The sequence below is a fragment of the Camelus dromedarius genome, chromosome 13, assembly GCF_036321535.1.
Source record: "Camelus dromedarius isolate mCamDro1 chromosome 13, mCamDro1.pat, whole genome shotgun sequence".
Lineage (NCBI taxonomy): Eukaryota > Metazoa > Chordata > Mammalia > Artiodactyla > Camelidae > Camelus > Camelus dromedarius.
In genome coordinates, this window is record NC_087448.1 from 25,011,924 (window position 1) to 25,024,301 (window position 12,378).

Here is a 12,378-nt window from a genome sequence, read left to right on the forward strand (position 1 = left end):
ACACAGAAGCAGACGCTGACTTGTCAGAGAAAGAGAAGACGTTTAAAAAAAAAATGAAAAGCAACTTTTCATTCTTAACTGACTTCCATTTATCTAAAGGAAAAAATACGTAAATATGAGCCATTTGTGAATAAGGGGACTATTTATACCCCCACTAAGAACAATTAAATCAGTGTCACCTTGATTATAGTCAATACCTATACAACAAGGAAAATTCATCTTTAATTTCTTCACTAGAAATGTTTTCCATCTTTCTATTTCTGCACAAAAATTTAACTGTTTTAAAATAAGATAAAATGTTAGTGTCAAAATAAAAACTCAAAGAAACTTTAGAATTGTGGGAAACAGTTCTTAATACTAATTGTTCATGGTCCTGTATTTTTTTTCCTAAAGTTTATTTTCCATCCTCCCCCTTCTCCTTTTTATTTTGAGCAGATATGATCGTTTACTCCACCATTTCCTTCTCCATTCACATTAGTAAACATTGATCAAACAAATTTTTATGGAAACATGCCCCGGGATTATGGAAGAAACTTAAAATTACTGCATTTCTGAATGGGTTTGGGTCCAAAACAAGGTTTGTGGGAAAAATGATCTGCAGAACACAGAAGGGTGTATATAGCCAAAGCATAGTGACAGTTATTTTAGAAGGCAGGCATAAAGGTAACTGATAATCTGCTGGATTTTTTCTTTATTAAAAATATTTTCCAAACTTTCTGCACTGAACATGTATTATTTATGTAAATTTTAAAGGGAGAATTACACATATTATTACTTTAAAATAATAAAATAAGGAACAAAAAGGAATTTTACCTGCATGGGGAGATGATCTAATTCTTACATTATCTCACCTGTCCTAATTAATGCATTCCCCTCCTCCAAAATTACCAACTCCTTGGATCCTGGGATCATGAAAAGACTAAACTAAAAACTTGAGTCAGCCACATCAAAAATCACTTACTCTCTTCATGGAATATAAATTACTGTGTTAGTCAAAATCCATTTCTCTAAAAACCAATCACTCAGACATGTACTAAGCAGGACAGGAGGGAACAGATAAAAATATATATAAATTAGGTTAAATTTCACTTTAAGTGATAAGTTGGTTATTTTGCTGAAAATTTGACAAAACTTGAAGAAACAAGTATAAAAAGGACTGTTTTGAAATGCATCCCCCAGGTCACTTTTAATGAGCAATGCTAATGAGCTAACAGCTGAAAAGTGTTCAAAAATGGGCAGTAGGGTGGAGAGAAAGCGGGCTGAGGGCCGTCCGGAGAATAACAAGCTCCAATCTTGGGACTCGTGGGATCCTTGCAAAGTATCACCACAGTTATTTATGACAGCAAAGTGCTTCCTTTACTTCAGCAAGAATCTTGAGAAATGGTACCATCCCATTCGAACAAGTACAGAAGAGATGCATTTTCCTTATGCAGATGAAATAGTCAAGGAAAATATGTTCACAAAGATTACACTTTCCAAACCCACAAGTTCCACAGAGGGGGACACTGCCAGGCAGCCTGGTCCCTAACGGACACCAGTGATCTGACCACAGACCCAGTTGTGCAGTGCTCTGTGGGGACACAGCGCTTCCGGTTGCTCAGGGCTGCACTGGAGCAGAGGTGTGCGGAGCTGGCACCCCCATCCCTACATTTCCAGACATGCACACCTGATCCCAAATGCACTGAAAACTGGAGGGGGTTAATATGCAACACACACTAGGGAGCTCTTCTCACATCTTTAATCTCTAGTACTCAGTTTCTCATTAAAAATTCTATATTACCCCCCAAAAAAGCAAATCAAGTGTTCTTTGTGACTGCTAACTTGCTTAACAGATGATGTTGTTTTATACCAGTCTGATCACTCGCCAGGCTAATGTCAGTGACCGCGTGTTCTCATCCACAGATGCAGGCGACAGCGCGTCACAGCTGAACAGCATTCATTCCTCCGCACAATAACCACTGTGGCCCGGCCTCGCAGCACAATGGCACAGTGACTGCAGCTATGACAGCCAGATCCCAACTAAGAACACAATTGGCATCTATTGCAAGAAAGAATGCTCTCCGCTGTCCTCCGGCGAGGAGGCTCTGAAGAGGAGGGAGGAGGACTGCTGCGGGGGCAGGCTAACCGAACAGTGATGCTGTGCTGTGTGTCAGTGTCCGAGCCGGTGGGGGGAGGAGAAGAGGGCAGAGCAGCGGAAGCCTTCCCATCCTGGTTACTCTTCACTCTGTAGCCGAAGAATTGTAAGAACTATAACAGGAGGCGTTTTCATAGAGGATAAAAACAAACAAAAAGAACTTTTCATAGGGTAACTTTGTTTTTTCCAAATTGGATTGTTGATTCCAATCCAATCAATTAACTGATTGGATTTCTGCATATAAGGATGTCAAATTATCTGAGAGGCTTGATGATGATGAAAATGACCCTAAGAAAGGAGTAAGACAATTTTTGCTAAAGGGGAAGATGGGTGATGAACTTCTGAATCACAGTCAAGTTTTCCTACCCACCTATTCCAAAGTTCTATCTGTAAGTAAAGGGCTCCTCCAACCTGGAGGTGGCACAGATTCTGTATTTCTTTCATTTAATTCCAACCCCCAAAATAGCATAGAGTTGGGTCCAAAATATAATGATGCACTGATCAAACACATCACAGTTGGCAAGGCTTTCATTCCAAAATACCCAAGTTAAACTCTCTCCCAGAACACTTCTGTCTGCACACTCTCTGTGGTCCTGCTGCAACTCCCTTAATCCAGACACCCGCCACCTGTCACTCAATGGCTGCAATCTACCGCTCAGCAAACTTCCGGGCACCCACGCCGCCCTTGCCAAGCCTGCTCTGAGCATCACTCCCAAGGTTTTGTCAGTCACTGATGATTTAACTGTGTTGCTCTCTTCCATTAGCGTAATGCAGTGGCTTTTCATCAAAGACAAGATGTAAAAGGTACTCTGGCCCCTCACTCGCACCCTTAGCCACTGCCTTGTACCTCATGGCCACATCGAGTGTTTCTGCAACTTCCTGTGAAGAATGCGGTTAGTACCGCTTTAACTTTCTACTTTGCCTCCTTTTGTCTAATAAGCATTTTCTATTGAAATAAATGTAACGAAGTACTAATTGGAGGTGGGGGAGGGGACAGCTCAAGTGGTAAAGTACATGAAATAAACCTACCTAACCTACCCCACACACACAAAATACATATATAAAAAATTAAATAAATCTATTTAAAAGAAACTAATTCGAGAGTGTCTAATGTACAAGTTATTTTTGTGCATCTTCAAAGTTGTCTAACTTAAAAAATAAATTACACTGTATCTGTGAAGCTATTTTTGTACATTATTAAGCACAATATGACCACTCCTCAAAACAAATCAATTTGATAAATGCTCCAGTGATGATAATATCAAGAAAAATCACAAAGGACAGATACGCTGTGTTGCAGTTAAAGTGAAGGACTGTGCCAAGGGCGTTAGTTGGCAGTAAACCACGCAAGAAAGCTATAAAGCTCCCTCAAATTCTTGAGGTGCTACTATTTCTTAAAATCGAAGGAACAGTATACAACACAGCTGGAAGTGTGTTTAGCGGAGTTTCCACACCCCCTACTGTCACGTGTGGCACGTGAGCTGGTTAGAGCTGGGTGAGCAAGTCCCGGGGGGCAGTGCTTACTCTTTCTAGTGGCTTCCAACAGCACAGCCACACTTCTGATCAGGTGCTACCGTCTGGACTTCTGTGTCCCACTAATAGTCAATGTTGAAATGCTAACCCCAAAGGTGATGGTATTAGTAGGTGGGGCCTTTGGGAGATGCTTAAGTCATGATGAGGGAACCCTCATGAAGGGCATTCATGCCCTATAAAGAGGCTCCAGAGAGACCTGCCGTGTGAAGGCACAAGGAGAAACCTGCAGCCCAGGAGAGGGCCCTCCTCGGGGCACAGCTGCACACATGCAGCCCCGGAACCGCGAGCAATGATGTTCTACCTCTCCAGCCACCCAGTCTGCGGTGTTTCGTTACAGCAGTCTGAGCCGACTGAGGCACAGGGGAAGTTATTCTAGAAAACAAGCCCGCCTCTCCTTCTATCTTCTTTTCCATCCGAGAGTAAGACTCTGAAAGGCAAACCGCAGTTTGCAGAGACGGTGGCCTGCCCTGACCTGCTGCGTCCTGTTACCGGTCTCTCCCACAAAGCAGGGATCTTGGACCATCACTCCAGACGGCTGGAATAATCCCCCCCGTGTGAAGAAATCAGCCTGAAGCAGCCCTAGAAATGTCTTCTTTCCTCAGTTTTTAGTCGGATGAAAACTCATTAACAGCAAATTTGAGATCTGTTTTACTAAAATTCTCAGAACTACTTTCTAAATAAGTCAGTTCTGTATCTCCTTGCTCATGGCTCTTCTCAGTTACACAGACTGATACTCTCTGCCATCCTTCCCTAAACCAGAATCTGCTTTGGGGAACTGGCCAGCTCTCCGGGTACCCCTGAATTACAACACCCAACATTTACAGACCACATCCACAGTCATTCCTTCATTCAACATTTACCAGACACCAAAAATACAAAGGTCAGTCTCCAGTGGCTATCCAGACCTCTTTCACAGGGACACAGCACACAGCTCTTTCCCTGCTCCAGAACCATTCTGGGGGATCTGCCCAGCCCCTGGGCTTTAAGAGTCCCCTTCCTATTTATTTGAGTAGGTGGCCACCACGGTGGCTGTCAAGCACCAGGTGCTACAGATACTGAGATGGGTAAAACATGGCATCAGTATAGGAGGCTGAGAAAGGTCATTCAGAGAGAGGCTCAAGGTCTGGTGGGGCTCAGAAATAAAGAAAATGAAGAGTTTTGACATGGAAACAGTAGTTAACAGTGGGGATTACTACAGAGATGGAGACCAATAAAAAGGCACCAGCTAGGACAACTGGGTTAATCAGAGCAGGTTCAACAGAAGACTTAAAGCAGAAACCAGTGTTAACAGGTCAAGCAGATATGAGATGAGGAAGAAGACATCATTCTTCAGAGAGATTTGACTATAAAAATAGGAAGAAACAGGGTTGCAGCTTGAGGAGTGTGAAACTCTAGGGAGGAAAAGTTTTCAGGATAAAGATGACCTGTAATAATTACAGACTGAGGAGAATGGAACCAATGGAGAAAATAAGAGTCTACAGAAAAGGGGGAAACACTGGAGTAAGAGCCTTGAGATCAAAAGACACGGGACCCAGTGGGGAGGTAGAAGGCAGAGGTGAGGGAGAGGGGATGGTCCTGGAAAAGGAGCATTGTTTCTTCCTCTGAAACAGGCAGGCAAATATAGAATACAGAGAACACAGGAGAGGAAGGTGGGTTTTGTGGGCTCTTTGTAAATTAGAAGGCAGTGAACATACTAAGAAGGCAGAGGCTGGAATAAAGAACCGGTGAATTGGGAACCGCCAGGCCACAACTGGGACAAGTACAAGCCACTGCCTGGGTGAGTCCAGAGAGCATCTCTCTGTACCAACCCTACTCTCAATAGGTAAGCATAAACAAAACACCCGAAGATCTTGGCAAGGGTCTGTTTTATGATTCTTTAAAGGGCATTTATGTCCTATTGATTTAAGTTTAGATGGTTGAAGCACGGTGGTCATACTGCTCACGGAAATGTCAAAGTGACCAACTTTGTTATAAATTAGTAAAAGGAAAAAAGCCCTAGTGACTGAAGGCTATTTGCCACTGGGGTACTTCAGAGATCAGGGTAAGATCCTGGTAAGAAGAGTCAGATGCGGGTCTAGAAGGGTTCGCTGGATGGGTTCCACGCCAGTGAAAGTCAGATCACAGCAACAGGCCGACACAGGGGCTGGCAGGCGGTTCCAGCCAGTAAACACACTGAGCGTCACTGTCCACGTGGCCTCTGTGCAGCTGCTCAGCTCCGCCTTCGTAGCGTTAGAGCAGCCAGACACCGCGCACGTGGGTGACGCGGCTGTGCTCCAACGGAACTTCATTATACACACCCAGAGCTGAGCTTCACAGAAATTATGGGTCATGAGCTCTTAATTTTTTTCAACCATTTAGAATTGTGGAAGGGGCCATACATGAATAGGCAGAGGGCTGGACATGGTCACGATTCGCCAACTCCTGGAAGACTGTTCCCACCAGATTTGTAACATTCCCTCTGACAAACGCCCAGGATCAGTTCTACCGCAAGGGTATGCCCGGCGTTGAGATACAGCAGTGATGGCTGACAGCACACCTCGTGCCTATAGTGTTTTGTAACATGTTGTAATAAAGAGCAAAAAATGACTAAAAAGACATTGGACACTGGAGTTTAAGGCTCCCCCACTCCCTAACAGACTAGTTCTCGGACCTGGAGTGAAATTGATACAACATCCTAGTGTTGTTCTCATCTGAAAAGCTGGCGTGTTTGTCGGAAGGTAGCAAGCAGGGCTGTGGCGAGTACAAGACCGAAGTCTGCAGCACACACTCACAAACCATAAAGCAGCTTTAAAGAAAACTATTGAAAAGTTACACCAAGTTGTGGCAAAAAGATTTTCTCAGTCCTGAGGGAAAGCGCCCTAGAAGCGAGGTGGCAGAAAGGAGAGTGCAGGAGTGACCCTCCACTCCACCTTTCCTATTACCTGGGCAGTTCAACCTGCCTTCTCAAAATGATAGGCAGGCTTCCCACGCTGTCTCTCATCTAGACAAGCTCATGGGCTCAGTCCTTCCTCAGCCGTTACCAACCCAGAGGCCATGTGCTGAACGTTGGACTTGCAACAATTTGACCAGGACAGGCCGACAGTCCTCACTCATCTATCCAAAGACTATCTCAAAGGAAACAAACTTCCCAAAATGACACATTTTAAAGAAATATGGTTTCTTCAAAACCACAGGCACCTAAGTCACATCTCTGACTCTGAAATAATGCTGTTCTTTACCACAGAGTCCTGGCAAGTAAAGGAAGAGGAAGCAAGGAGAGATCAACAAACTTTCAACATTTCTGCTTTATTCTTTCTTTTAATACAATAGGTAGGCAGGCCTGAGCTCCAAGCCAGACAATTAAGGGAATTCAGCTACATGGCCCGTTACTGACACCAGTTACAGTGGTCGACGGTCAGCAAAGGACGGAAGGCATCAGCTGTTTTAACACTTCCTGTTCCCCCTTATATTGGCAGGAAGTTGTACCCAGACCCGCGGCATTCTGACCTAAGCCTACAAACCAGCAGGGCAGGAAGACCTTCATTTTCACCAACCATCCTCCTCCAGAATAAACTTCCTAGGTGATCTTACATCTTTTCGTAACTGCAACCTACAGAAATGCTTCAACTGAGCTTAAACAAAGGAATTAAGAAACTTAGGCAAAGACCACATTTTACTGGTTCACTCTTAAAAACTCTGACTGCACAAGGCGAGACAGAGGTTTTCTGGAGTAAGTTCACAGGAACTAAGCACTGATGACTTGGCTCCACCCTGTGTAAGCCCCCTGGAGTAGGAACATATGGCTTGCAGCTTATCTGATTCACTATTTTCACTGGTAAACTTGAGTAGCTTTCATTTCTCTACAGCTCTCCGTGACCTGATAAACGAGCATATGGCACCTCAGAGGTCCTACCACTGCTCTGAAACAGGTGTTCACGGTGCTCTGTCCTGGACACACACGAAGTGAAGAGGATTCAACTATTGTGCGCTAGCCAGGGATTCATATAAGGAGAAAGGGTAAAGAACTAGTAAATGATGTCCTTAACTGGTATGCTTAGGGCCGATTTAGTCACAGTAAGTTTATCAGAGCCCCCAAGTCTCTCAATCTTCAAATTCTAGCTAGAAAAAAACCACTATGCAATTTGAATCTTTTCCCACAGGTTCAGGTCCTACAACCTATGATGAGAGATGTAATGATTTTAAGTTATGATATATGTATTTCATATATATATTATATACCTATGATCCCAGAACACTGAAGATTCTCAATATTTAAACTTCCAAATATATTCAAAATGCAGTCATTTATAAAAACATGACTTACATATCACCCTTAAGAAACATCTAATAAAAAGAGTTCATTTACCCATATAAATAATACCTACAGCTAATCAAGAAAGTCATTTTCAACATTAGGATTAAGTTTTAAAAGATTAGGTTTGAACGGAACTAAAAGATCGTGTATACCTCCAAAGTCTGGCAGATAAATGTTTAGTACTTGCTGAATGAGAGTTACAAGACTTCACCGCGAAGGAGTATTACTTAATAACATTTGTTCCGCAGGGATCAGAGTTTTATAATTATTCTTGATCTGAATTTCACAGTTAAACTATCTCATCATCATGATTAAGGCATTAGACCTCCCCTACTGCTCAGAGCCTCATCAAACCCAAGACCACAAGCCGAATGCTCCTCTCCCCCGGCCACTGCTGGACCCCTCCCGGGTCTTCTGTAACCGGGACAACGGTCTAAAAGTAAAGCTCGAAGATGAGGGTTGGAAAGGGAAATTCTGTGGACTGTCAACTTGTCTTAATCACTGGTCAAAACTGAAGATGACCTGTCAGCGTTAGGCGCACATGGACCATGTCCAGGGTTCTCCCGGACTGCAGGGGTCACTGCAACTTCCCAAGTCATCATCGTCATCAGGCTTCCCATCTGCAATTAATAGGGGAGATTAAAAACAAATCTAACTTCAGTAGTAATTACACTTCAAAGACATGCTTGAAAATTCCCTTGCATACAAGTTACTTTCTCCTTAGGCCTGGCTGCCATACTTTACAACAAATTTAAGGACAGGGAAGATGGCCAAAGAATGCGCAAAGAGGGCCTATGTGAAAGTAATAGTATAACCTGTGAAGAGCCAGGGAAAGCAGTGACCGAAGAATCTGTCAACGACGCGATGTGGTCACACAGACAAGACAGCTGCTCTCAGCTCAGACCAGAGCCACAGTGCGAGCCGGGACAGCCTGCAAGAACAACTTCCAAGTTCTACGCTGCAGTAATGAGGCAGGTTAAGAAAGATGCTACAGAGTCTCATTCTGTGAAGAAACAGGCTAGATGATCTCATGTCTGAGTACAGTGGTTCCCCCCCCCCCAACAAAACTAAGGACAGACTAGACCAGTAAGTCTTCTTGCCCATGACCGGGGACAGCGTGGTACGAATCCAAGCCCAGCTGGCTAACAGAAACACCGTAAGTTCCTGACTAGAAGAGTGACAGAAATGGAATTTGGACAATCCTTCGTGTCTAGCATCTCCCGGGCTAGGTAGGGTACTCTTCTGCAGCAAGGGACACAATTGTGTGGCCTATATACCAGGGGCACAAAAGGCCTCTCATCTACTAATCTTGAGAGTGGCAGAAAGTAAACATATAGAGGAGTTTCGACAAGGCAAAAACTTTTTTTGGCCCTAAAACCAACCACCTGCATGATTTTATTAAAATACCTGCACACAGAAGAATGCTGAAATGTGCATAAAGGTCTAAAACAGCCAGAGGACTTTCTGGGAGTTGACTGGGAATTGGGGGACAATTATGTAATTACCATGCAAGTGTTAACTTTAAGCAGACAAAGCAGCACACCCTGTTGCTCTGAGCCCACAGCGAGAAGGCGAGACGTTTAGCACATGCTCACCCTTTCTTACCGTCCACGTCCATCTCCAGGTCTGACGGTTCTACTTCAACAATGTCAAGGTTTGCTGTACTTTTGTTCTCTGCTGTAGCTGTGCTTAGGACAGCTTCCAGGTAATCACTGGATGTTTAGTCACATACACATGGCATTTCAGTGTTTGGGTGTACTAAGTATCATCATACCTGGAGCACTGGATATTGTGAAAGGACCGAGGGCAAAAGAAAGTAATTGTTTGGCACTAGACCCCAGTAAATAGGCAAAGAACATCACAAGCCTTCAGAGTCAGCTCACTTTCTTATTTCATCTTTCTTGGCTTCTGCTCAGTCATCTCGTGGCCAGTGTTTTCTAGATCTCATGAACCTTTTTCCTGGTACTTTTCCCACCATTAAAATAAGGCGCAGAAAGTAAAATTTTCTAAATCTTTGCAGATCCAAAAACCTCTTCTATTTGTCTCCATAATTTAGTATTTGCCCGGGTACAAAAACTATAGTTTGGAAAAAACTTCCCCTCAAAATTTTAAAGACAGTATTTTCCACTGGCATCCAATATTACTTATGACATGTCTGAGGTCTGTTACTGTTGTAGATAACCTATTTCTCCCCTTGAACAAGTTTTAGGATTTTCTCCTTAACCCTGAAAAATCTGAAATCCAACCAGAATGTCCAGGTGTGGGTCTTTTTTCATCTCTCCTAGATCATGCTGAGGACATCTTTTCTCAGCTCAAAGAGATGTTCTTCTGTTCCTTACTGATTCTTCCTTTAAACTATCTACTCCTCCTCCTAAAACTGCTCAAGATTAGAGGTTTGGGATCTGCCCTCCAAGTCCCCTTATTTCTCTATTTTTCTCTGTTTGGGGGAGATTCCTCTAATTCAGATAAGCAGCTTGGTTCTTAGTCCTCTCCATTCTGATTTCAGTACTTCCAAGAAATTAAAAATGACTGAAAGTAATAATAATGTGACCACTGCTCTTCCCAGCAATCTGTTCTTGTTTTAAAGGTGGGTTACTCTCCTAAATCTGAACACACTGAGTTCCCTATTCCCCTGGTTACTTCTTCCCTACAGAGGTGACCTGTTTGTTTTGTTCATGTTGTTAGTTTTCCCCAAAAAACAAGGGAGACTTGGTTGCTGGCTCGTATTTACAAATAAAGACTAAGTTAACCTGAATAGGTCACTAGTATGAGTTTCTTCTGCACCAGTATAAGTGTTACCCCAAAAGGCCTCTAAAGAAACTGACAACGGGCACCACACGGATAGCTGGATTATTCCGTGAGCGAGCTTCCCAAAGCCGCTGGGCACGCAGCAGCAGGGTGGCGGAGGATCCCAACAGCCCAAAGGAAGGATGTCTTTATCCTATGGGTGGAAGGTAGAACGCTTTGGGAGTTCATCTAACAGCCTTCCCACCCCCTGCTCAGTCTAATATGGACACTTGAAGTTATCTCAGTGCTTCTCAACCAGGGGTAGGAACCCCACACTTAGATCGCTCTACCTTCTGTAAAAGCAGGTGTCTGGTTTACCCTGAAGATCAGCCATCCCCACCACTTGCAGTCATCATCTTCTGCACCTGCTATTAGCTCCTACAGCTAGAAATATCCTTTTCCTGATCCAACTTTCATGATCTAAAACTGCCATGAAAATGGAAAAGCACACATATCACACTGTGTGTGCACATGAACACACATGCATATGAATACAGACACACACAAGATGACTACAATTCTGAATTTCAAAAGATGGATACTTTTACACACACACCTTGTTCCCTGAAATACAATCTCACAGCTGCGACAGTGGAAAAATATTAAACTTACAGAATGACAAGAGCTCCAAAATTCAAACACATGAAACGTGCTACTATGTAAAAGTTTAGAGCTTCATGTATTATAAGTAGATGAGGTCAACAGAGCCTTGTATGTTCAAAGCAAGTGCCATGAAGAGTTTGGCCACAGTTTAAACTACTGTTTCTCACATGACGTCACACAAGAAATTCAGGATATTAATGAGACAAGGAGGAGAAAACATTTCCAAGTTTCACTAAGTTAAAGAATCCTCTTGAAAAAAATGGGAAAGCCTAACTTTACTCACAATTCAAAGAATTTCTAAAATCACTATTTCGCTCTCCAAATTTTGACAGAGTTCAGAAAGGCTCAGTCTTGTATGACAGTTCAGACAATACCTTGGAGCTTTCCTGTCCAAAGTCATGATACTCTTTTGCTTAAAACTATTCAAAGGCTTCCCAACCATCTTAAGACAAAGTCTGGAATCCTGAACTCTAGTTGCCTTCGGAGTCACTCAGCTGACGTTTCTCCCGCTTCACTTCCCTGCATCCACTCCCAGCACAAGGGTCTGCCGGCTCCTCTCGCCCCCTCCCAGGGCCAGGCCGCCTGCTGCCCTGCTCCCCTACACAGATACCCACTGGACTCTCGCTGACTCTTCAACATGTCACATCCTCAGGAAAGCATCTCCTGGCCATACCCCTCAGGATCAGGTCCACAAGCATCACCATGCTTGTTTTAAGGGAAAGAATGAAAAAAGGACAAGAGCTGCTATCTGCATCACCTGTCCCCTGTACTAGACCGTGTGCTCCAAAGGCCAGACACTGAGTTCATCTAGCCACCGTACCCCTGGTACCGAGCATGTACCCACACCTAGCAAGTACTCAATACATTTACTTTACGATTTAGCATCTGAACTGTTTCTGATCAAAGGTCCAGTGTTTCAGGAAAGGTGTCTACAAATCTTTACATAAACTGACTATCTTGTAGAAGTCCCAAGAAATAGGTATAAGCACCTACCAAAATAAAATTTTACTACCACAAAGGCAAGTGC

General features: G+C 43.5%; 1 protein-coding gene across 2 annotated transcripts in view; it reads right to left on the reverse strand.

The window, feature by feature from the left end:
• Nucleotides 1–12,378, reverse strand: part of SLAIN1 (SLAIN motif family member 1) — a 49,590-nt gene that overhangs the window by 14,597 nt on the left and 22,615 nt on the right. The gene's annotated exons all lie outside the window — the stretch shown is intronic.